The sequence below is a fragment of the Vicugna pacos genome, chromosome 11, assembly GCF_048564905.1.
Source record: "Vicugna pacos chromosome 11, VicPac4, whole genome shotgun sequence".
Lineage (NCBI taxonomy): Eukaryota > Metazoa > Chordata > Mammalia > Artiodactyla > Camelidae > Vicugna > Vicugna pacos.
Window position 1 is genome coordinate 97,042,286 of NC_132997.1, and position 24,991 is coordinate 97,067,276.

Sequence of the window (24,991 nt, forward strand, 5' to 3'; positions counted from 1 at the left end):
CACAGTAAATGATGCCTGACCTCAAATGACCAGTCCTTCCAGTTTCTTGCCATTTCGGTGTATTTAGGCACCAATGATCTCATTTGATTTAAATGACTTATTTTTTAATTTTAATAGAGTCAGGTGATTTTTAGAGTTCTGTCCTAGAACTCAGAGGCTGGATAAGGTTCCATGCTCTAAGGCTCCTACCACGCAGACATTCTTTGGGGACCAGAATAACCAGGAAGCCTTCCTCCTAAGGACCCACGAAGACGCCCCGTGTCACGGGGGCTGGGGCCCTGCCCCTCTCGCAGGGGTACCCCTGCTCCTAGAAGTCTCCCTCTGGCACACAGGTGGGTCCCAGGAACACACAGCCCTCAGAGGCAGGAGCAGAGCCAAGCACTGCTTTCCCGGTTTGGTCAGAGCCCATGTGGGAACAAGCGCCTGGGATACGGTTTGTAAGCCAGTCTGCCCTGCTGCTGGGAGCATTTAACCTCTCCCAGTCAGGACACACGGGGCTGGTGTGTCAGAGCAGAACTGGCAGGTTTAGGGCTTTCTCCTCCGGCCTTCCTTGGCAGCACACAAAATAATACGGAATCTATCTGCAGCAACATGGATGGACTAGGAGATGATCATACTAAGTGAAGTAGGTCAGACAGAGGAAGAAAAATACCACATCACTATATGTGGAATCCAAAAAAAAAGAGACACAAATGAACTTATTTACAAAACAGAAAGAGACTCACAGACAGAGCAAACAAACTTCTGGTTACCGGGGTGGAGCGATAAATTGGGGGCTCGGGATTTGCAGATCCTAACTACCACATATAAAATAGATAAACAGGGTCCTACTGCAGAGCACAGGGAACTGCATTCAATATCTTGTAATAGCCTGTAATGAAAAAGAATATGAAAAGGAATGTATATCTACATGTATAACTGAATCGCTACGCTGCACACCAGAGATGAACACGACATTGTAAACTGTCTATACTTCAATAACATTTTTTTTTAATTTTAAAATGGTGACTCTTACAATTGCTGAATCTTGGATTTGGTGAAATATGGAGATGTTTACTCACCCCATTATTGAAATCGATTTCAAATGGCCAGTTTTCAAAATTCAGAATAACAGACAATTACAAAAACAGGGAAAAGGGCTGATGTAGCACCGCAGGGTAGTGACGGGGCAGAGGGATGAAGTGGGTGGGGAGGGGGCAGGGGGAGAGGCGGACACTAGAAGACGGGCAGATGGCGGGGGAGGGGACAGTGCTTTGCATCAGTCACGTTTGGGAATCCAGAAGAGGTTGCCACCCGGAGGAACAGATCTGGGCGTCATCCAGGTCATCTCACATCTTGGAGAAGATAGCGTTCCTGGGTTTGACCCCTGGCTGCCCCCACCTGCTAGCTGTGTGGCCTTCGGTGAGCTGCATATGCAGCCTGTCTCCTTATCTGTAAAAGGGGCTGCCGGCTGCACTTACCTCCTAGGTTAGTGCGAAGGTGAAGTGTGCTTGTACGTTTCAAGCGCTGAAAGCAGCCCCCGGCAATTATTTCTAGAGCTCTAGTTAATCTGTGAAAGGATCCTTCCAGGCCTAAAAGGCAGGCCCAAAAGTGCGGTTGAGTTCACACAAATGTCTGGATCTGGGGAAGGCTTCTGCTGGGTGACTGACGACCTGGAAGCCCTGGAAGCTGAGGGGAGGGCACGAGAGCCACCCAGGAAGCCTGACGTCAGGGCTGAGAGAAGACGCTGGCTCATCAAGGTGAGTCAGAACAAAGGCGGAGATGAGCTCAATCAGACAAGCCTGAGAAGCAGGACCTCGTGTTTGCATCTCCTGAACCTGGCTTTGCACGGTGTTCAGTTCCTCCAGGATGTTTTTATTTCCTCCCACCTTGATAGGACCCCTCCTCCCAGGGCGGCCGGGGCTCCTTCCCAAAATGCACATTGAGAGAAGCCCTCTGGCCTCTCAAGCAGTCCTCTTGGCAGCCCGGCCCTGACCTTCCACCTGACCGTTCCTCCATTCCTAAGGAAGGTTGCATCTCAGGGGAAATCACAGCCCCCACCCCGCACGCCCCGTGTCCCCTGGGAGCCCTCGCCTGCACCACATTTTCATAAAGGAAAAAAAGAAAAGCCTTCAGGTAATTTATCCACTATTTTTGCATGAATTGTTTGGCTGTCTAGAGCCTTCATTTCCTGTTTCAGTCTTGATCTTTAGTTGAAAGGAAAAAAAACCCCATATATATGCAGTTTTTTGAAAGAGAGAAAATTGCTTGAGTGAAAAGTCTTTCGTCTTCAGGGAGAACCTCATCTCTACCACTCAAGACAGGGAAGATAATCTACAAAACCCAGAAGTGCAGATGCAGACGTGGCATTTTTTCCTTTCCCCCAGACAACCAGCAAAGTTCATTTCAGGATCTCCCCCCACCAGAAGCCACAGAGGGGGACAATTGGTTTTCACCACATTGCTCAGCGTCCTAAGGGTCAGAAAAGGCTGAGGTTCTGATAACAGACACAGATTTGACCGAGGTAACAATTTATCTATGCATCTCTGCACGTTCCACCAAGCTTGAATTTCTTTAGCTGCATGGATCCATTTTAATAAGAGCTGACAGTTTAATCAGGTAAGATAAACCACATTTTCATAATAGGGCACAAGAGGTGTGCATAGTTTTCCATTAATGGATCTTGGGATTTGGTCACAGAGCACCTGCATAAAATGTAGACATTTCACTTCAATGTACCCTTTTGATCTGGTGCCACTCCAGGAAAGCTCAGAAAAAAAGGCAAAACTAGCTGTAAGAGATACTTTGTAATAAAATGGATTGCACGTATTAAAAAGAAGTCGCTTTTCAAATGAATGTTACTGCATGTCTTCAGTCACACTGATCACTTAACGGCCATTTTTAACTTTGTAACTAAGATAGGGATAAAAAGCCCACAAAACTTCATTCTGAAAAATGGCTTCATATTTATTCCAAGTCGAGACAAGAATGTGGGCCAACAAGTCATGAATATGGATGACTGTAAACACCCTCAAAGGAGCATGCATTTCCGGGGGTCAAACCAGCGGTGATGTGGAGGCAGGAACAGGTCTCTCCCACTCCTCCGCTCTCCTCTCCCAACCTCAGTGCTGGCCCAGGGCCCTCTTCCAGGAGGCACAGCCACCGGGCCTGTGGGGAGTGGGCAGGGCCAGCCCTGCAGGGTACAAAGCAGGACTTTGTTCCCTCTGGGGGCTGATCGGAGAGGACCCTGGAGGAGTCCCACTGTTTCTGCAAAATAGCTGTTCCCAGCAGGGGGCCAGGAGAACAGCCTGTGTAAGTGGTCCCGGGGAAACAGACAGGAGAGGGAAGAACTGGGCTGCATCCTCCCAAACCCTGGTCCCAGAGGACATTGTGTTCTAGTCTTTGTAGCCAGGGAGAAAGGTAGGGTCCCAGGTCTCCTGGTTTCCTGCAGGTGCTGTGACAGCACCTGCTCTTAGACATGAAGCCTGCTGAGCATCCTGCCAGGGGTGACATCGCGGCCTCTGGAACTGGACCCAGAGCCTAAGAAGGACAAGGCCTGGGATCAGGGGCCCCGACAGCCCGAGAGTGGAGGAGTCACCAGAAACCCAGAAGAGGTGGTTCCTCATGAAACCAAACCACTAGAGGAAGCAAGGAAAAATTAAACAAAATTCCTACTACTAATAATGAAAATCAATTCTAGTATTTCTAATTACTTTCTCTACTTTTAAAATGCCATGCATGAATTGAAGTAGAGGGTGGCCGCTGTCGAGACCCAAATAGGCAGCCTTGAAATTAGTGGAAGAAATAATACAAATTACAGAGTAGCGATTCAGAGGTAACGCACTTTGGGGTGAGAGCATGTGAACAGTATCCCACCGCACCCTGGGGGCCCAGGGATCCCCAACAGTTCTGCCCGCAGCCCAGGAAGCAACTTGCAAGACAGGAGAATGCCCATCAGGGATTATAATGCTGTTGTCATTAAAAGAATGTCCTTTGAGAAATGAAATTATATGAAAAAGATGAATAATGTCACTCTTGTAGGTGATCATCAGTGTGAGAAATGATTTTGGTTTTAAAACTCTTGAGGGAGGAAACAAGTTTGGCCCGTGCCCACGACAGCCTCGGGCAGGCTGGTCCTCCCCGGTGGGTGCTGGGCCCTCACACTGGTTGGTGACCATCTCATCTCTCTTTCTCTTTGAAAAACATGAAGATGCTACAGGTCACTCATGCTGTTTGTGAAAGATATTCTTCAGGAGGCTGTCCAATATCAACTTTCTTGGCAAGTAAAATCAGGTAGTTTAATGCCAGAAAAATAAACCAAACAAAGGTCTAGGTGTTCCACCTGTTGTGGTCTGCTTCTGGGACGCGTCGAGGGGTTCTACTGATTTGCTCTTAGGATGCAGATTACCAGCACAATAAACCTTTCAGAATCGGGAGTGGAGTGTGGATGGAAGCTAAGAGTTGCTCAGCTCTTGACTGAATCGGGTTCAATAATGTCAGTAATGTAGCTGTCTTGGTGGGGGTGTCTATTTTCGGATTCTTTGCACAAATGCTGGCAAGGATCCCTGCATTTCCACAATGAACCTGCTACACGTAGAGGAAGCAATATAGCCCCTGGATTTCATTTCCAAACTTCATATTTAATTATATGATGAAAAACAACCAGGGACCAGCCTGCCCGAGGCTGTCGTGGGCACGGGCCAAACTTGTTTTCTCCCTCAAGAGTCTTAAAACCAAAATCATTTCTCACACTGATGATCACCTACAAGAGTGACATTATTCATCTTTTTCATATAATTTCATTTCGTCAAAGCAATAACCCAGAAAGCTCACGGGGAAGCTTTTAAAAGTGAGCATCTCTTAAAGTTGCAGTTCTTAAAGTATGGGGATCCCCGTGATCCTTTCAGAGCTCCATGGGGTCAAAATCACTTCTATACCGTTACCAAGATGTTATTTGCCTTCCCCACTGAGTTGACATTTGCACGGAAGGTACAAAAGTTCATGGTGGGTAAAACAGCCAGCCCTTCACACCACCCACAAAGTACTAGCAGTCACTGTATTCCTCGCCACCATATATGTGTGGTATAAAACAAATCCAAAATTGCCCATTTCTCTTAACAGTGTTTTTGATGAAGCCAGTGCATCCTTCTCACCCTTGTGTCCTCCTATACAGGACATCTCCCATCTACCTCTCCAGATCCACTCCGCCCTTCTCCACCTGTGCTTGGTCCTGGCAGGCTGACCTGCATGGATCAGAATGACAGGGCTCCCCAAAGGGCCACAGGTAGGTTATAAAAGCAGAGAGGTTGGGGCATTTATTCCTGGGCCCTCTGTGGGCTGGCTGAGTCTGGTTCCAGTAGGTGACTCTTTCGTTCCTCTCAGCCTCCCACACTCTACCATCTGTAATCCAGCTTCATCTCAGCACCTCTGGTGGGACTGGGAAGAGATGTTGACGCAAGTCCTAGGGTTTGGCACCACCCCCTGCCCACACTTTATAAATGGTCCTTTTTTCAAACTCTCCTAAAATTACTCAAATGGAACATGCTCTCTGTCTCCTTCCAGGCCCTTGACCGATGGACTTGTACGGGTCCAACCCAATGTTTTGGCATGGATGGTCCTCGGGCATGGATAGCCCCGGGGAGGGCAGGGGCCTCTTCTGTCATGTTTACTGCATTTTCATTTTAATTCTGTCCATATATTAAACCAAATGCTTCACAACACTTTGGAATGGGGATTAATTGACTCTCATAGTCATTATTTTAATCCACAGCTATAACCAAACTTCCACCACCCACAGTTAATAAATGAAGAACAGATTCATAACAAGCCAGCAGAAAGGAGGGCTCAAATAAAATCCCAACTAGAAATCTCACCTTGGACTCCACACTCCAGACGTGTTCTTGTGACTCGAGGAGGGGTGGGAGTCTCCGTTCTTGTCCTGGTTTTCTTTTTTTCCATTTACCTTTAACTTTATGTATTTTTTAACATAACAACTTGATTAAGATATAATTTACAAATAAGTCAGAGAAAGACAAATACTGTATGATATCACTTAACATGGAATCTAAAAAAATATAACAAACTGGTGAATAAAACAAAAAAGACGCAGATGCTCAGATACAGAGAACAAACTAGTGGTTACCAGCAGGGAGAGGGCGGGGGGAGGGGCAGCATAGGGGGAGGGTATTTAAAAAGAAGAGGTTATTATGGGATTATATGAAATCATGTGTATGAAACTTTTGAAAACTGTAAAGCACTACACAATTTAAAGAATCTTTCATTCAATAAAAAAGTGCTTTAGAGCAAAAGAAGAGATATAATTCACATACAACGCAATTCACCCACTAAAAAATACCAATTAATGTTTTTTAGTATATTTACAGAGTCATTCAACTATATTCATGATCAATTTTATGCCATTGTGGCATATTCATGATCAGCTTTAGAACTTTTTCATTACCCCCAAAAGAAATGCCATACTCATTAGCAGTCACTCCCTTTTTCCTTCCAAATCCCCAGCCCTAGGCCACCACTGTCTACAAATTTGCCACTTCTGGAAATTTCATAGAAATAAAATAATACAATATGTGGTCCTTTGTGATGACTTCTTTCATTTAGCATAATCTTTTCAAGATTCATCCAGGCTGTAGAATGTATCAATAGTTCATTTCTTTTTATTGCAAGATAATATTCCACTGCATGGATACACTGCATTTTATTGATTCATTCATCAGCTGATGGACATTTGGATTGTTTCCACTTTTTGGCTATGATGAATAATGCTGCTGCGAACATTTGTGTACAAGTTTTACGTGGACATATGTTTCTGTTCTCCCGGGTGAAATTGCTGGGTCTTACAATAATTCCATGTTTAAACTTTTGAGGAAATGCCAGACTGTTTTCTAGAGCAAATAAACCATTTTACATTCTTGTCATCAGTGTATGAGTATTCCAATTTCTCTACGCTCTCACCAACACATATTATTATCTGACTTTTTATGATAGCCCTGTATTTGTTCTTAAATACTTCCAGGAGATGGGATTTTTGTCAAAGTGGCTTCAATCAGCTATCTGAACTCCCCACTGAAGTGATCACATGTTTAAGGGGTTATTCTAGAACTGATTCCCCAGCACCTCACAATTTCTGGAGTTCTATTCAAGCCCAAAGGTCATGGAGTAGATGTGAGCCCAAGTAGCAGATTAAGAGTCCAGACAAATTCCACCATGGCATGAATTCTACATGCTCCAGGGCTTAAAGCCATCCTGTCCAATATGGCAACCACGAACCTAATGTGGCCATTCAAGTTTAAATTAATTAAGGTGAAATGAAATCAGTCACACTAGTCACATTGCAAGTGCTCAATAGCCACCTGTGGCCAGTGGCTACCACATTGGACAGTGCAGATGTAACACATTTCCATCATTGCAGAAAGTTCTAGTGGACAGCATGGAAGAGGAAAGTCTAGGGGCCCTGCACATCACCACCTGGGAGAAACGTTAATCAGAGGGGCTTTGTCTCCAGACCCTCTCCCCTTAAGAACCCATGACATACATTCCCATAGCTCATTTTGCCAGTCATCCAAAAAAGGCTCAGAATTCTTGGGGATGCCAAAGAAAAGCTGAGTGGGCATATATTTTGAGGTAGAAATGCCAAAAATTAGACCACAAGACCTCACAGGCGGACTACCATGTTTTCCAATCAGTTCAGCAACATTGAAGCTGTTCTGTTCACTCCTCGGGATCCAACTACCCAAACCTCAACGTCTGGATGAGAAACACCTAAAATACAGAATAAGCTCTTTCTGGAAACTCCTCTATGAAGGATTGTCAACATCATGCATTTTCATAAGAAAAGAATTTGCTGTGTATGTGCTATTAATAATTAGCAGTCATTTCACACTTTTCAGCTTCCAGCGTATTAGAAATGTTAACCAAGTGGTTTTTAGGAGAAAAAAGTCACCCTTGGAGCAGCAGTGCTGTGTCACATAGTAAAGCAGAGTCAGCCTTGAATCCTGGGGCTGGAATCTGATGAGGCATCCCAGATAGTGGATTCACACGTCCTTATAATTATTAATATTCAAAGAGTCTATTCTTCATATACTCGAAATGGAGGCAAACACTCCTTACTATTTGTGTAGAAGATATCAGTGGGCACTAGCCCTATCTGTCCTTTGCCACACGTTATATGATGGCCAAAGACCAAAGCTACAGATGAACATTTCAATCCACTTATAAAAAGCTTGCAATTACTTGGGGTGGGGGGTTATAACTCAGTCGTAGAGCGCATGCTTAGCATGCACAAGGTCTTGGAGTCAATCCTCAGTATCTCCATTAATTAATTAAGTAACTAACTAATAAACAAACAAACCTAATTATCTCCCCCCCAAAGACCCTCCCCCCCAGAAAACCTTAAAAAAGTTTTCATAAAAAGTTTGCAATTACTAATTCAAATCTGAAAAATTACACAAAGTAACCTAAAAATCAAGTTCTCCACAGAACTTTCCTCCATTTTAAATCACTGTAGACAGACTAGCTCTTGCCAGGTCTTGTTTTAAAGAGGCAATCAGTAACTTCTCCATCAGGACATAGCAAATTCACCAGTAGGTGACCTCAGGTAAAGACTGAAGGGCAGCGGCGGAACGCTTCTCTCTGGATGTGACCTTCCAGTCTATGTGCGATCCCAGGTGTCCAGCATTTTACATCTGAATGGAACACGAGAGGCCCCGTGGGGAGCTGCTGATTGTGATGGCCTGTCATCCGCCACTCATTCAGTACGTGTGAAGGGCAGCCTCGCCCGTGCTCCCCGCCAAAGGCAGCAGGGGGACCATGGACCCCGCTGAAGCTGGTGCCATTCTCCTCCTGTAAAGGCCTATGGTCTGTGTTGTATCAGAGCGGATCATGTGGTGTCACCATCTGATCTCCTCGTCCGGTGGATCCCAAAGCAGCAGCAGGGTACTGAGAAAAGTCAACGTAGTTGTGAAGCAGCTTCAAGACTGGGTACGATGGAAGTCTTTGCAGGACCGAGAGAAAGCTGAGTAAGACCACAGAGGTCGGAGCTCGGAGCTCCTGGGACTCCACCTGCCCACGTTCGACGAAGTAAGGTCGTATTGTCCTCACTTTACAGAGAAGGCCACGGCAATTAAACCACTTACTCAAGGTCATGGGCATGGGACAGGAATCGAGGTGTCTGGTCACCATTTATAAAAGGGATAAAAACATTTATAAAATGTGGTAATCCTCTCCAAAAATATCACAAGGTCAAGAATAAGCACAGCTTGTCCCCGCTTAGTGGACTCAAAGCTAGAGAAAGGCAGAGAGTCCAGAGAGCCTGTAACACCTTCTGCTCAGTGCTTAAGCTGAGCTATCAAATCCAGATAACAGATAACGCCTGCCCTTCCCACGTCTCTGCACTGGGGGAGTCATGCAGAGGAGGAGGACATGGGGCACTGGGAATCTGGATGAGAAAACCAGTTACCCCATTCTTAAGGTGAGTCCCAGTCCAGGACCAATACCCTTCCACGGTTTTCTATCCTCAGCTCTTTCAACACCAGCAAAGACTCATCAAACTTGAGGACCAGCAGACAATAGAAGTATGGGCCCCAAAGGGTTCCTCAGAAGGGGTGACATAGGACCAGAAAGGGGAGTGGCATTGGCTTCTGTTGAATAGATGTACATACTTTGGTAACATCTGAGATCATCTGTGAAATACAGCAGCAGAAACAGATCTTTCTACACCAACTTCTGGGCTCAGTTGTGGATCAGTTCCAACGTAACAAAGTGCTGCGAAATGCAGCGTCCTGGAACGACACGTACCTACAACAATACGTGCATGACTCTGTGCACCGGCTGCGTGCTGCTTCTGTTCTAGTCCGGTGGGCTGAGGCCCGATGGTCTACAATGGCCTCTCTGACATGTTTGGGCTCTCAGCGGGGCCCCTGGGCTCCGTCCACGCGTGCTCTCATCCTCCACGAGGCTAGCCCAGGCTTATCCACAAGAGGCACAAAGGTTCCCAGAAACTGGACGGGCTGAGCCCTGCCTCACAGAGACTTTTCAAACTTCTGATTGTGCTGCAGCTGCTGACATCCCTTTGGCCAAAGCAAGTCACCTGGCCCAGCCCCGAGTTAGGTGGGAGAAGCCACCCCAGGATGTGGCTACAGGAAGGCCTGAGTCATTGGAGGCAATTTCTGCAGCTACCTGTCACAGACTACCCCAGACAGTGTGAGAACCCTAAGCCAGCAAAATACCTCTCCTCTGTTGAGAGAAAAGTGGAGAAGACTTGAAATAGTATCTAAGCCAAGATATTACAATTATTAGAAACGGTTCATAATATGACCTCAATAACTATTATTGGTGAAAAAGATGCATTTGAAGTAAGGCTATAAAAAATGTAAAGTCTAAGTACAATGATCTGATTTGACTCCTCCTTTTAATTTCCTTACATTTTATTCTCTAACGAAATTTCCTTAAGGTTTCTTTTTCAGCAAACATCTTTTTTCAGTATAATGATGATGAGGCATTGTGAGGACCCAGAGAGGAGTAAGGTATGATCTCTCCCTCACTGGGAGAGAGAGTCTTTACTGAGGCCGCTGTATTTGCTGTAAGAGAGGGGAAAGGCGTTACGAGAGTGCAGAAGCAGAGAAACGTCCAAATAATGCCAAGATTAGGCTTTAGGTTTATCCTGTGTCTATCTCGTTGCTGTAGCTTCATGGAATCCCCAGTTTTCATCTGGTTCCAACGTGGCCATGTGCTGGGCACCCTTCCTTGGGACACCACCACCTTTAGTGGCGTCTGGGGTCTTGGCATCAGTGATGGGGGTTCTGAGTTATCTGGACCACTGGATGGGAGTCATCCTCTGTGATGGCTGGATGTGCGGCTGAACAATGTCTCAGGGCACAAATGAGCACATTTCTGCTAGACAGTTGATATGCAGCCCCCCCAGTGCTGGTGCTTGTGGTCTGCTAAGCCAAGAATCTCTCAGTCCCCTGCCATTCTTGTCTGACAGGGTCCTCCTCTTAAGCCTGTGACTTTTTTTTTTATCTCTTCTGGGGGGTGGAATAAACTAGCTCTGCAAATATGCATTCAAATCTGTCTGCCCCCCAAAAGCAATCTACAGATTTAATCAATCCCTATCAGATTACCCAGGATGTTTTTTACAGAACTAGAACAAATAATCTTAAAACGTATATGGAAGCGCGCGCGCACACACACACACGCACACACACACACACACTCACAAAACAGAATTGCCAAAGCAACACTGAAGAAAAAGAATGAGGCTGGAGACATAACCCTCCAAGACTTCAGACAATACTTCAAAGCTACAAGCAATCAAAGCAGCACGGTATTGGTACAAAAATAGACATATGGATTGATGGAACAAAATAGAGAGCCCAGAAATAAACCCACAGACCTACGATTAATTAACCTTTGACAAAGGAGGCAAGAATATACAATGGAATAAAGACAGTCTCTTCAATAAGTGGTGTTGGGAAAGCTGGACAGCTGCATGTAAATCAGTGAAGTCAGAGCACTCCCTCACACCATACACAAAAATAAATTCAAAATGGCTTAAAGACTTAAACATAAGACAAGACACCATAAACCTACTAGAAGAAAACATAGACAAAACATTCTCAAATCATAGCAATGCTTTCCTAGGGCAGTCTACCCAGGCAATAGAAATAAAAGCAAAAACAAACAAATGAGACCTAGCTAAGCTTATAAGCTTTTGTACAGCAGAGGAGACTACACACAAAACAAAAAGACAACCTGTGGAATGGGAGAAGATATTTGCAAACAATGTAACAAACAAGGACTTAATTTCCAGAATATACAAACAGCTCATACGACTCAACCCAAACAAAAAAACAAACAACCCAATCCAAAAATGGGCTGAAGACTTAAACAATTCTCCCATGAAGACATGCAGGTGGCCAATAGGCATATGAAAAACTGTTTAACATTGCTAATTATCAGAGAAATGCAAAACAAAACTACAATGAGGTATCACCTCACATCCATCAGAATGGCCATCATTAAAAACCCCACAAACGATAAATGCTGGAGGGGGTGTGGAGGAAAGGGAAACCTCCTACACTGTTGGTGGGAATGTAGTTTGGTACAGCCACTATGGAAAACAATATGAAGATTCCTCAAAAACTAAAAATAGACTTATCCTATAATCCAGCAATCCCACTCCTGGGCATATATCCAGAGGAAACTCTATTTCAAAAAGATGCATGCACCCCAATGTTCACAGCAGAACTATTTATGATAGCCAAGACATGCAAGCAACCAGACAGATAACTGGATAAAAAAGATGTGGTTTATATACACAATGGAATACTACTTGGTCATAAAAAAGAATGAAATACTGTCATTTGCAGCAGCACTGATGGACCTAGAGATTACCATACTAAGTAAGCCAGAGGAAAAAGAAAAATACCATGTGATATCACATGTATCTGGAATCTTTTTAAAAAATGACACAAATGAACTTATTTACAAAACAGAAACAGACTCACAAGAAAACAAACTTAGAGTTACCAGGGGGGAAGTGGGTGGAGAGGGATAAATTGGGAGTTCAGGATTTGCAGGTACTAACTACTATATATAAAATAGATAAAGAAGTTCCTACTGTATAGAACAGGGAACTATATTCAATATCTTGTAATAGCCTATAATGAAAAGAAATAGGTGTATGTATGTATGTATGTATGTATTACTGAATCACTACACTGTACATCAGAAAACTGACTATACTTCAATTAAAAAATAAAAAATAATAAAATTTAAAAATGTAAAGGGAAAAAAATCTGTCTGCCTCACACTTAAACCAAGGGCTTTTGAACTTAATAACTAAGCACTTGCCACCATCTATGCTTCTACTTCTGTAGCGATCCTCTTCCAACAAACAGTAGGAGACCCATGCCTGGCTGTCCTGGGAGAAAGGTTTTCAGGGCTCACCTGGGTGGGAGATGGGGGAGATGCACACCAAGTTACCATTCAGATATGATCTCACCCATCACACTGAGTCTACCAGAGAGCCCTGCATTCAGCTGGCATTGGTTCAGATGGGAGAGGGAACATAAGCTGGAACTTGGGAGGGTTTCAAGAGGCAGAAAGGCCCTGCAGTCGTGGGCCAAGGCACAAAGACAGCCATGCAGTGTGAACTCCCTGGCAACTTCCGGCATCTCTTGCTCAGCAGTGTGGTGGCTCTTTGTCCACTAACTGAACTTTGAAGGTCAGAGCAGAGCTTTGGGGTACTGGAGCCTCGTCCTTCCGGTCTGTGCAATCCATCTCCTTAATTAATAGCCATTCATGATTAAAGCCAGGCTTGTGGCAATGCGCGCCACTAGAAGAATAAAACCTTTGATCCTTGCTCTTCGCTTGTCTCCTCCTAACTGAATCTCAGGCAGAAAGAAAAATAACACAAGCCCTCCCTTCTTGACCCAGTGACCTACGGTGCCCCGGCGAAGTGGGGCTGCAACAGTGATGTGTGACCTGGCTTCTTGCTTCCTGCACCTCCCCTTCCTAACCAGAGCAACTTAATCTAACTTGAGAAACAATGGGAGACTCAAATCCCTGGACTGTGTTTCTGCTAAATCTGTTGGGCACCATTTGCTGTCAGAACACCCACCTGACTTAATTCCTACCCAGAGAAACGTCCTCCTGTTTCTCATGACCCAAACAGGGGCAAAGTGAAGCATCCGTTGTGCACAATTGAACCGTACAAATGTCTCTCTATCTGCCGGGCTAATTTTCTTTGAACTGCCTCCTCTTTAATGTCCCCAGATTACTCCATGCACTTACACCTCACCCAAATGAGAAAATTTGGGGCATTTCTTCCAATTTGATCTCCAACCAGGGAGTGTTACAAGACCAGTGCTTGATCTCCACTGCTCTCCCCAGGGTGCCAGTGAGAAGAATGTCCTGCTTACAGATTGGCAAGAACAAGCGTCACAGCGAAACACCACCACTGACCTAAATACCCATAGAGATGTTGTAACTTCTATGCGTAATGACTGGTGTGGGTTCTTCCAAACCATTGGGCGGAGTCATCACGGCTTGGGCTCTGACACGCCTCCAGCCCAGAGCCAGTCTTCTTAGCAGGTGAGTATGTCACCGCTGAACATTCAGGTGTTGGGTATGGACACACACTGATACACAAGCCTCTAGATTCATTCTCTGCAAAACAAGCACTCCCCAGCGCTGCACCTCATTGGCTTGAATGGCTTCTGTGGTCTTTGCCAGGGCAAGAGCCTTGGCCAAGACTTTTGTCCCTGTCTGTGTCTGCGATCCTCTCTTTCTGCTCCTACATCCTACTCTTTAAGAGAAAAATCATCCTCTCCTGTGGACTGTCTGTCCTGCTTTGGGTTTGCCATTGCAAATGTGGATTACATAGGGAGAGGGAGGGAGGGATGGAGGGAGAAAGAGAGAGACCATCAGTCACAAAATCCATAAGCAATAAATGTTAACGTATGCCAGTTTTTATTCAGAGCTGGCTGTGGGCCACGGCTGGTGAGTAATATTTATTGAGTGCCCATGATGGGTGATGCCTCTCTGACCCTCTTGTGGAACATCCCTCAGGAGGGATAGAAAACGCTTTCCTAAGGGAACGAGCCTCCCTCACTGTGAGGCTCAGAAGGGAATCTTGAAGCTAGACAGGGTTTTATTACCATATTTCATCAAACTGAAGGTATCTTTCAATCTTACAGTCTTGTATTGATGAACCATTATTTCCTGGACCTAAGAAAAAAAGACAGTACCATTAATTGCAAAGTGCTACGGATGGTGTGAGGCATCTAGGCTTCGGAAATGATAAAACGTGACAAAATGTGCGTGTTAGAACCAATGAAATAGGTTATTTTTATCCAGCTTTGCTCCTGACTTTGATGTGGAAGCTTTTTAGTGCTGCGACACTATCTGTTTCCTTCTAAGATTCTAAGACAGAGGCTTCCCACCTCCCCACAAAGCATTGCTGAATTTGAAGCATCCTTATTCTCAACCATTCCTTCTTCCTCTCTGGCCAAGTCCTCTATTACGTTAATGTATGCTTGTGTGATTTTCCACTTCCTTGGATATAAGCTAGAATTCCCCTTCCTTATTTTAAAAAAAAATTTTTATTTGCTTAAAGACAGAAATCAAACACCTCTGCCTTCTCCCTATGAGTCAGACTTCAGTTCCTCTTTATTGAAGTGTGACACAGTCACAGAGAAAGGGACTAATCACAAACGCATAGCTGGGTACCTGTTACAAAGGGAACACATCTGGACAAGCACCACACTAATTCTTAAAAGGTATGAGCCTCCCCCATGTCTTCCTCCCTTCATTCTCCACCCTGAGTTAATTATTCTGACTTCAAGCAGAACCGGAGATTTGTTTTGCCTGTTTTGAACTGTGTATGGATGGAAGCACACAGTGTCCACTCCTTTGCACCTGGCTTCTCTTGCTCTGCCTTATGCACACCATCTTACCGTGTGTGGCAGAAGTTTGCTCCTTTTTATTGTCACAATATATTTGTCCATTTCGCTCTTGACGGACATCTGGGTTGTGGCCCGCTAATGTCTGTTACAAAGAAGATCACATCCTGGATATTCACATACATGTGTTCCAGGACACAGAGGCACACGTCCCTGCTGGGAATATATATAAGAGTCGAATCATGTGCTCATAGGACGTGCATATGAGCAGCTTTAGCACTAACTGTCAAGAGTTCTCCGAAGCCGTCGTGCTAGTTCATACTCCCCACAAGCAACGTATGAGCATTCCAGCTGCTCCACTTGGTAGTGTCTACTTAATTTTAGCCATTAGTGGGTGATAACTCATTGTTTCCTGATGGTTAATGATCTTGAGAACCTTTTCATATATTTGTTGGCCATTGGATATTCCTTCCTTGAAGGACCTGTTCAAGTCTTTAGCACTTAAAAAAAGGGTGGGGGGTCATTTAGGGGAGAGAAATATCTCAGGGGCAGAAGTGTGTGCTTAGCATGCATGAGGTCCTGGATTCAAGCCCCAGTACCTCCATTAAAAAAATCATAAAATTTTTAAAATAAAAAAGGGTTTTTTTTCCATACTGATTTATAGAAATTCTTCACATATTCAATACTGGATACAAAATCTTCATTAGATCTATCTATTTATCCATCACAACGATCACATTCCACTCTGTGGCTTGCCTTTTATTATCTTGCATGGTGCATTTTGATGCTCAAGAGTCCTCAATTTCAGTCTAATTTTAAAATAATCCAGTTGGACAATCTTTTCCTTTACAGTTTGGTGTCTTATGTTTTACCTACCCTGCAATCACGAAAATATTTTCCCATGTTATTTTCTAAAACCTAGATATTTTAGCTTCCTCATTGAGGAAAACATTTCACAGCCCACCTGGAACTGATTTTTTCAGTATATTTCCAACTGATTCAGGATGCTTTTTCCCCACATCATTCCCTTTGTCACACATCAGGTGACTGTGTGCATGTAGGTCATATCTGGGGTCTCTGTTCCACCCTTGCTCAAATTCCTCACTTCCTTGACTACTTTAACTTTTTTGCTTTAATTAATTAAAAAACAACCCAATTAAAGAAATAGGCAGAAGACCTGAATAGATAAATTTCCAAAGAAGACATATAAATGGCTAATAGGCACATACAAAGATGTTCGGCATCGCTAATTATTAGAGGAGCTCAAATCAAGACTACAGTGAGATATCACCTCGCATTGGTCAGAATGGCCATCATCAAAAAGCCTAGGAGAGGGTCTGGAGGGAATCCTTGTACACTGTTGGTGGGAATGTAAATTGGCGCAGCCACTATGCAAAACAGCCACTATGGAAAGCAGGTCTAAAAACAGAACTACCGCATGGCCCAGCAACTCCACTCCTGCACCCGTGTTCATGGCAGCACTATTTACAATGGCCAAGATATGGAAGCAACACAAGTGCCCATCAGCAGATGAATGGATAAAGAAGATGTGGTGTGTATACACAATGGAATATTACTCTTCCATAAAAAAGCATGAAATTCTGCCCATTGCAGCAATGTGGATGGACCTAGATAATATTATGCTTAGCAAAATAAGCCAGAAAGAGAAAAACATACTATATGACATCATATGTGGAATCTAAAAAATAATACAAACGAATGTATATGCAAAGCAGAAACAGACTCACAGATACAAAAAACAAGCTACTGGTTACCAGTGGGGAGAGGGAGGCAGGGACGGGCAAATTTAGGGTGTGGGATTAACAGATACAAATTACTATGTATAAAATAGATAAGCAATAAGGATATATGGCATAGTACAGGGAATTATAGTCATTATCTTGTAATAACTTTTAATGGAGTACCATCTGTAAAAATACTGTATCACTATGCTCTACACCTGAAAATGACATAATATTGTAAATCAACTATACGTCAATAAAAAATACAGATGCCAACAAAAAAATTAAACCATGTTAAAAATTTTTGTTATCAAATAGTCACTCACGTGATTCATCTGCAGAACAGTTTCTTGAGAAAAAGAACACAGTCCATTGAAACAAAAGGAATTTTTAAATAATTCAACAACATTATTTGTATTTCTTGAGCACCTTCCTCCTCCCCAATTTAGCTCACTCTCCGAATTTCCATCACAGAAGTTAGAAAAAATAGAAGACCCTCCTTGGAGGGTGGAGGGCACAGAGGGAAGGAAAACTCAGCAGACCCAGAGTTGTTTTGACTGATCAGGGAGGAGAAAGAAAAATGCTAGAGTCATTGTGAATCATTTGTTTTAATTTGTTTGTTTTTAAACTCACAGATGCCATACATTTTATAAATTTCAGTAAATGGAAGGAGAGAAATAATTTCTATTCCCAACCAACTCAACAATTATAAACTTAATGCATCTCTGTCTGGTCTTTATTTTGCATGTTTAATTAGTCACTGTTTCTTAATTTGACATAAGAATTATGGCATGTTTTGCATTATTGCAACTTATTTATAACTTGTATCATAAATAGACACAATATTTGATTAAGGGTATTTCCAAAATTTACATAATTTTTTTCCTCCTACTAACCTTTTGGGTTGCTTCTGATTTTTCTTAGGCTAGATAATACTGCAATGAACATCTTCAAGTGCTTGGTTGTTTTCCTCTTTTTGAATTATTTCTTTCCCGTAGCTTTGACTAGTTTACATGACCACTGGCAGTAATCAGTTTCAACATACACATGGTGAATTAACTGAAAATTTTAAGATGAAGTTGAATGTGTTCTATGAGTTTTCAAGTTACATCTCCTTCTTTGTCCTTTGTGCTTTGATACAGCAAGGTCTTAATATGTTTCTTCTCAATTTGCAGCACACATCTTTAGATGACAAACATAGTAGTTATTTGTCTTTTGTTAGACCTTGGGCTCCTTCAGGTCAGGGCCAATGTGGAATTTATCTGCGTATCCTCAGAGGCTGGCCCACGACAGGCACACAGCATGTGCTCAGTCAATATTCACTGAGTGAATGAAGTCCTATTTGTTTCAAGTATTCCTCCCCATCTATTGTTGCCATCTGTGCTTTGTGCATGGAAGGAATTAACAGATGTTGATCATTTATTATGATAATGATGGCATATGGTATATTTATTTTTAGTGGCATCTGTCATGAAGAAGAGCCCCCAATTTAGCAATTTCAGTCTGACAGTCCATGGATTGTTTTCTCTGAGGCCATTCACCTCCTTCTTGATATTAATAAAAATGCCTCTATATGACATAGTATAGGGGCAGGAAGGTATAGCTCAGTGGCAGAGTGCATGCTTAGCATGCACGAGGTCCTGGGTTCAATCCCCAGTACCTCCATTTAAATAAATAAACAAATAAATAAACAAATCTGTATGACACAGTATAAATACGAAAGCTTAGAAAGAATTCCACTGACTTTGCATGAACTCATCAATACCCGTTTTTGATATTCTACAATCATTCTGCCTTTCACTGATACTGAACTATCTACACTCCTCTGAATGCACTGAGCTCTCTCTCTCTTGCTTCTTGGCCTTTGAATGTACTGTTCTCTGCCATTTCTACCATCCCTGCCCCATCTTCATCCCTGAACTGCCTTATACTCAGTTCCTTCCAATTCCCAGTTTAGCAAACATCCCCCCAGGCTCTCCCTCCCACGTGCTGGTTGGGGTGTTCCTCCCCTCTGTCTTCCTGGCACCCCGATTTTCCCCTCATCGTAGCCCTTGGCATCAAGTATTAGAATTGTCTGCAGGGGTTGTGTCTGACTCACTCTTACGTTCGCTCTCACCCCTCACCCTGGAACACAGTGGCACCCAAAAATCTATTATCAACTGAATGAAAGTAATTAAAATAAGCTCCATCGAGATCAACCTTTTCTGTCTCAGCTGATGAATCATGTTCTCAGACTGAGAAAGGAGACTCAGCTCCACCTCTCCTCTCTTTATTGTCTCCTCCCCATTGGCAGGCTCTGCTCTCTCCTCCTTGTGAATAAGAAAAAAAAAATCTGGATTTTTTCTTTCTGTTAGTGTTGTTTTTAAGTCTGAGCACTCTACGATTGTGGTCCTCAATTGGGGCAGTTTTACCTTCTAGGGGATAATTGTCAACGTCTGGGGACATCTGTAGTTTTCATAGCTAGGGGGAGGAGTTGCTGCTGGTAGAAACCAGGGGTAATGCTAACATCCTCCAGTGCCCGGGGCGCACCCCACCACACACAGTCATCCACCCAGTGTCAGTAGGGCTGAGGAACCCTGCTCTGGGAAGTCCTCCCCCATAACTTCAGCAGCCCCCTGGCATCACTCAGTCTCCATTTCCCCAGAAACCACTAGAGGTGTCTAGAACGCCCCTGCACACGGCCACAGTCCCTGGCTCTGACAGCGCCAACCCTGCTTCATCAGAAAGGTGCACACATTGCTATTATGCAAAGAGATCTCAACAACCCTTCAGATATCTCCTTGACATAAAATTATTTAATTTACATGCGCAAGCCCATATTTTCATGCATACTTCTCATTGCCACAAATTAAGTAGAGATATTGGAAAGCCTCGCATGAAATATTAACAATACAATCCGATTTCAAAACACTCCATGCGGTTGTCCTCCATGGGAGACACAGAAGTTAGAACAAAGAGCACAGCCCATGGCCTCGGGCCCCATCCCTGCCCAACCGGTAGCTCCATGAACTGCCGGACGTGCTCACAGCTCAGCATCCCTGCGGACCGCAGAGGAACACTTTAAACACACAAGTGGGGGTACACTCTCCCCTGCTCAAAACATTCTCCAGGCTGCCACCTTCAACATGAGTAAAAGCCAAAAGTCTTGCCATAGCCTCAGGGGTCCCCCATTTGTGATGTCGTCCCCCATGGCCCCCCTGTTCATCAGCTCCAGACTAGCCTCTGTGCTACTCTCAATACTCCATGCTTGTCCCAGCCTCAGGGCTTTGCCCCTCCCTCCAAATCTCTACATAGCACACTTCTTTCATTCATGTCTCTCAAATGTCCCTTATCCAAGAGGTCTTCTCTGACCACCCGTATAAGGCAGTGCACCCCCATTCCTCCCTAACACCCTCCTTTGTTTTTCTTTGCAGAGCCCACTGCTATCTGACAATTTATATCTTTGTGTGTCTGTCTCCCCAGGTAGAATGAGAGCTTTGTGTGGCCGGGTCCTTGACTGTTCGTGGCTACCCTCCCAGCCCCTAGAACACCATGTTGACTTAATAAATATTTGTTGAATGAATGACTCCATCATTGTGACTTTGGGTCTAATCTCATAACGCAAAGAGAGGAGGAACTTCGCAGGTCAATTCAGCCAGTAGGCACTGAAATCTCAGCAGGTGTTTTTCCAGTGCTGGCAGTAGAGGAGGAAACCTGGTCCTCTCTTGTTTGTTTTCCATTCGGAGTTTGCATCAGGAACCGCCTCTGGCTAACCTAAGCCAGCGGGACTCACGGAGCTCACAGAACTGCTGAGAAGACAGAATGTGGAACCTGGTAGGAGCTAAGTGGGCTCCTGGGAACCCAACAGCCCGGAGTGCCAAGAATGGTTTTACAGCCGGACGCACGATCGGGATAAGAACACTGAGCCACATGACCTGTGATTACTTCTTTCCTCCTCGATGCTCATTCCAGAGTCAACACTCTAGAAGAGAGCGTCCCCTGGGTCACCTGGAGGGTACATGGTAAGTGTCCAGAGCGGGAAGAGGAAGGGTCTGGCAGGACATCTGCCCAGGGACCACGTTAGCTTCCCTGGTAGGGAGCAGACATCCATATTTATCCCAGCGAGGCCAATCACAGTGAGTCAGGTTATCCCTGGAAAGAACTCAGAGTGCTGGGAGGAGACAGAAAGGGGCTCTGGGCAGCAAAAGGTAGAAAAATACCCACCCTTCCCTTTCCCTCAAGGAGCTGTCAGTGCCTTATTGTGAAATCACAAGTGAAGGATGCTTCAGGTCTGGAGGACCAATGGCCACGCTGACACAGGGAGCTGTAGCGGCTCTGAGCAAGGTGCCCGATGGGGTCCTAGAATCCTCCCCACTCTTCCTTGTTGGAGGTAAGGGATTCTGTCTAAGCAGACACTGGTCTTCCCTTTCCCACTGGGCCCCAGGGCCCACCCTTCAGAAACAGACTCTCAGTAAATGTCCCTGGAGCCCTTGAGCCGGAGCAGCCTTTCCGCACGCACGTTCCACGTGACATGTCCTGCAAGAGGCTCGTCGTGCAAAGGCCAAGCAGGTTTGCAGAACTTGCTCAAATACGCCCGTTAGTGCAATGAGGGTTCTAAGAGCCCCTCAGTAAAGAAAACAGCTCACTTCCATCACCCAGCGTTTCCCACACTGACTTGACCAAGTGATGTTTTTACAAAGTACAAAAAGTATTCAGCATTCTGTTTGACTGGTAACCGGCGGTGCATCCTTAGGGGTATGGACCCAGAATAGAGCATTCTCTCAGGGCATGGTCTCCTGTCACCAATCTCACATCTGATTGGTTCTGACAAAGCCTGAGAAAGGAGAGGAGTTCGGGGGACAGAAGTGAGGAGGAAGCAGTGTTGGATAAAGCCAACACACATTCTTTTTCTTCTTTCTTTCTTTCTTTTTTTTTTCCTTAATGAAGGTGCTGGGGATTGAATCCAGGACCTTGTGCACGCCAAGCACACGGTCCACCACTGGGCTACACCCCAACCTTCCCCAACACACGTTCTTTAAAAAGAGTTGACACCTCGTTGCCAATTCCTTACTTTCTCTCAAGCAACCAAAGACCCAAATGAAGTACAGAGTGGGCAACGTAGGAACGTAGAAGTCAGCTTGAGGAGTGAAATTCAATCACTTCATTTCTTCTATTGTCTGCCAGAATTTTATTGCAATCTTTCCTTCCCATAGTGGATGATTTTCAGATTGGAGATGTTCTGTGGGAAGGCCTCAGACAGCTTTCTTTTCTTAGTAAATAAACTGCTCTCCTCTGAACTTAAGCAATCATGACTGTACAGCACAGGGAACTATATTTGCTATCTTGTAGTAGCTTATGGTGAAAAAGAATATGAAAACGAATATATGTACATTCATGTATGACTGAAGTGTTGTGCTGTGCACCAGAAATTAACACAACATTGTAAACTGACTAGACTTCAATTTAAAAAAAAAAAAAGGACAAGTAATCATGGAAAACAGGCCATTACCTCCATCTCTCTGTCCATCTGCCTTAAGCCATTCCAATCCTGCATCCCTGTGGTCCTACAGAGACCACTGGCCTCTCAGAACCCATCCTTGTCCTGGGGAGTGGCGGGGGGGGGGCTCTGGCTGAATTGCTGCCTGCCACAGCCTCAGCTCAGCTCAGGGGCATGGATGCCCAGGGCAGCTCAGGAGAGCCTCCTACCTTGCCTCCCACGTGAAAGGCTCTTTGCTGGGATAATACACCCTTACCCCGGCTTTAGTTACGTTCTTCCAACTTCAGAAAGGATTACCGCATCTTTGCTATCACGTTAAAACGGATCAGTAGGAAGAAATCATGATTGATCCTTGAACGATTGTGCTGATCTCTTAAAAAGTGCTAAAATATGCCCTGAGCAGAAACACTGAGTCACAGAAATCAATAGCTGAGAGCTAGCGGTGCCTTCGCTGCGGGCTTCCCGGGTAGGCTGGTGCTGGCAATGAAAGCAATGGGCTGACATTGAAACCACCTCACCTGGAACGTGCAACCTTGATTTCTAAGTGAAAGTGCAACTGCCCTTGAGGTTGTCGACACTTCTGAACGCTCCTTTGGCACCTGCAGGGACACTTCCCTCCAGCAGCTACCGTGGCCACCATGACAAAGGCCGACTTGCAAAATTGAAACAAAGCTCAGTGCAACCAGGTTGGCCATGGAAGAGTGGTGATTTTCTTTTTACTAATGGAGATAAACTGGGCGTTTGAAATTCTGAGGAATGGGTCCACCTTAATAGGCCTCACGGATAATCAAGGGAACCTCAGTGTGGCCCCGGGTCGTGAAGTAGCAAGGCGGCAGCATCTGATCCAGAGGAGCGGAGCCCAAGGGGAAACCTGCAAAGGAGAAATGTCTGTCTTGTCTCCCTGTGGTTCATACCTCCAGTCCCGAAGCCAGACTGAAACTGCAGAGGTTGGGCTGCTCCAAGTTAAAACAAAATAATAACGTAACGTAACGTAACGTAACGTAACGTAACGTAACACAACATAAAGTAAAAATGAGGCCTGGGATAGAGGATGACCCACTGTTAGTAAGAGAAAAATCACTTGCAGTTCACTGCTGCATTTTGGCAGAGACAGGCAAGGAGAGGGAGGCCTAATGGGCTGAGGGTACACATCACCATTTCTCGTGGCTCCTCCAGCAAAGAGAACACCAGGATCCCAGCTGTGTGGCAGACTGTGTTTTCATGTCCGTGTGACTCTATCTGGTTTATTCCAGGACACACTCAGCCAGTTTTCTCTGAATAAGAGGTCTGCTTATTGTCCTTATCAAAATTAGCAGGTGTCTCTGGGGAAAAAAATGCATGGACTTATACCCAGTCTGTAACGCATGCATTTGTCTTCACCGTGAAGAGGGCTCCGCAGTGTGGCATGGGCGAGCTCCCGCCACTGTCAGTCTCAAGGCCCCGGACTCCAGCCTGGCCGGACTGGGTCACTCGTCTGTTCTGTGACTCGGTTTCCTTATCGGTGGAATAGGACAAGGGGGTCTATAAAGATCCATTTGGCTTTCACATTCTTGGGGTCTCTAAGTGTCCATTTGTTGTAAGAAATTCAAAATGCCCAGGTTTGTGTCTTATTTATTTAGGTATTTTCAGGGCCTTTCTCAAAGTTGGAACCCATTAGATGTTGGGTGGATGAAAGAAAGTCCGGGTGAATGGATGGAAGGAAGGAAGGAAGGAAGGAAGGAAGGAAGGAAAGAAGGAATGGAGATGAGGGAATACAATGTTTGTCGTTATTTCATGGGTTCCCTACTGGGGGAGGCTTCCAGCATTCACAATGAGCCCTCTGCTTGAGTTTCAACCGTCTCTGGGAACACTGAGCCAAAGGGAGGGGTGTTGATCTTGCGAGAGTTCAGCCTCCCAGATGTGTTTCATTGGCTCCTGCTTCTCAGCATTGTTAACGGTTCAGTAACAAGTAAGCTGGGGCTGATCTGCTGAGTGGACAGTTCTGAATACTTGGCAGTCACCACTCCCAAGTTGGGTATCTCCTTGGCCACTAACATCACCCTCCTGTCCATCATCCGGTCCCTGCAGCTTCTCTGAGGCCAGTCTTACCTACCCACTCCTCACTCTCTGTTTTCCTCACAGTTGGGAGCACAATTAGTGATCCCAGTTCATTACACAGCAGCTGGGCTGTGTCTGCCCCGTTCCTTCCAGATACGAGGCTGCTTCCATGGGTCCCCCAACCTCGTACAGCATTTGCCATTTCCTGGCATAGACCTGACCTCCGCGGAGACCTCTGAATGGCCCTCGTGTAAGAAGATGTTGTCTAAACAGGACTACGTGGAACACTGCCAATCCAGAAATTAATATTCAAGACACAAACGGTGCTCATAGAA

The 24,991-nt window shown here is 44.8% G+C and overlaps 2 long non-coding RNA genes across 5 annotated transcripts in view; one reads left to right on the forward strand and one right to left on the reverse strand.

Annotated features, from left to right (window-relative positions):
- The first annotated feature begins 226 nt into the window (after positions 1-226).
- LOC140699477 (uncharacterized) lies at positions 227-20,705 on the forward strand. Of its 3 annotated transcripts, XR_012077679.1 has the most exons (4): positions 227-332; positions 5,153-5,263; positions 13,891-14,091; positions 20,606-20,705. It is a non-coding gene; the product is annotated as an uncharacterized lncRNA (long non-coding RNA). The 3 variants fall into 3 exon arrangements; XR_012077680.1 differs by lacking the exons at positions 13,891-14,091; positions 20,606-20,705 and adding an exon at positions 5,750-5,829; XR_012077678.1 differs by lacking the exons at positions 13,891-14,091; positions 20,606-20,705 and adding an exon at positions 5,542-5,699.
- Positions 14,550-24,991, reverse strand: part of LOC140699478 (uncharacterized) — a 48,572-nt gene continuing 38,130 nt past the window's right edge. For both annotated transcript variants that reach the window (XR_012077682.1, XR_012077681.1), the window contains exon 3: positions 14,550-14,727. This is a non-coding gene — a long non-coding RNA (uncharacterized lncRNA). The remainder of the gene's footprint in view (positions 14,728-24,991) is intronic.